The sequence below is a fragment of the Mandrillus leucophaeus genome, unplaced genomic scaffold (assembly GCF_000951045.1).
Source record: "Mandrillus leucophaeus isolate KB7577 unplaced genomic scaffold, Mleu.le_1.0 Scaffold283, whole genome shotgun sequence".
Lineage (NCBI taxonomy): Eukaryota > Metazoa > Chordata > Mammalia > Primates > Cercopithecidae > Mandrillus > Mandrillus leucophaeus.
Genome location: NW_012102954.1, coordinates 1030830 through 1032558, shown reverse-complemented (window position 1 = coordinate 1032558; position 1729 = coordinate 1030830).

Sequence of the window (1729 nt, the reverse complement as noted above, 5' to 3'; positions counted from 1 at the left end):
GGGTCTGTGCATGGTGGAGCCTGTGCATAGTGAGAACATCCTCAGAAGAAGGCTGCCCAATGCAGGGCATTGGAACCTAAACAGGTGAGGTGACAGAGCCTGCATTAAGTGAGGAGGATATCTTCATTGGGAGGGGACAGCCTGGTGTGGGGAGTCAAGCCTAGAGCGGTAATGGGAGGATCATGAGGGAGTGGCCCCTCCTGTGCAGGGAAAGAAAGGCATTCATGGAAGGAAGTGGTTCTCCATAAAGTAGACACTAAGTGAGGTGAGGAAGGCGTCTATATGGGGAGAGTGCAAAGCCAATGAGACTAGTTACAAAAATGTAAATATATCAAAGATAGGGAACCAGGCTCCTCAGTGTTTGAGAGGGGACTTACAAATATAAAGAGGGAGAAAATTAAAATGAACCTGTAATATTGGATTGGAAATGGACAGTATGGGGGAAACCACTCCCATGATTAAATTGTCTCCCACCAGGTCCCTCCCACAACACGTGGAAATTATGGGAGCTACAATTCAAGATGAGATTTGGGCGGGGACACAGCCAAACCATATCAGATACCTGTGTAGTTTCAAAGTATCTCCCTCCAAATGACCCATTCACTAATGAAGGAGAAAAGAGTAAGTTTACCATGGAAAATCCAGGCAGACACCACCTATTATGTGCTGGACTGTGTAGCCCCCAAAATTTGTATGTTGAGGTCCTAACTCCCAGTACCTCAAACTGTCACTGTTTGGAGATAGGGCCTTTAAGATGGTGATTAAGGCAGAATGAGGTCATATGCATGGGCCCTAATCCAATATGACTGGTGTTCTTATAAAAAAAGGAGATTAGGACATAGAAAACACAGAGACCAGGGGACAACCGTATGAGTACACAGCAAGAAAACGAAGTGAAAGGGAAAACCCTTTTTAAAACCATAAGATCTCATGAGGCTTACTCACTACCAATCCAATCACCTCCCACCAGGCCCCACTTCCAACATTGAGGATTACAGTTGAATATGAGATTTGGGGTAGCAGGACACAGTTCCAAACCATATCACCACCTTTATCAAGCACCCAGAGTACTGTGCTTCCGTCATGGGGCAAATCAAAAGTATGCACCTCCTGATAGGATGCAATGAAAAGGGCACCGAGCATCAATCACTTCTTGTTTTTCCTGTCAAAGATGCATAACCTGGAACTAACCATGAGAAAACATCAGAAACACCCACATTAAAGGAACTGCTAAAAAAATGCCTGGCCTATGATTCTCAAAATTGTTAAGGGCATGAAAGTCAAGAAGGATTGAGGAAAGATCACAAATTTACCTGTTATTTGGCAAATATTGATCAAGCATATAGTGTGGCGGGGGTGTGTAAAACTAACAAATAATGTTCAAAAATAAGTACTAATGGGAAAAAAGCAGGATGGGGGATAGGGAGTGGCAGGGGCTGCTCTTTTAGGTGGGATGGCCAGGGAAGTCCTCTGAGGAGGGGGTATTTGGGCAAACAAATGAAGAAAAAGGAGCTTTGCAAATATCTAGGAGATCATTCCAAGCTGAAGTAGCAAGTGCCAAGGCCCTGAGGCATAAAAATTCATAGTGGTTTCAAAAAAGAACAAAAAGGCCAGAGTACTACAGGAGGTTGAGCCAGGGAAAGCATGATAGAAATCAGGCTAGAAGGCCGGGCACGGTGGCTCAAGCCTGTAATCCCAGCACTTTGGGAGGCCGAGACGGGCGGATCAC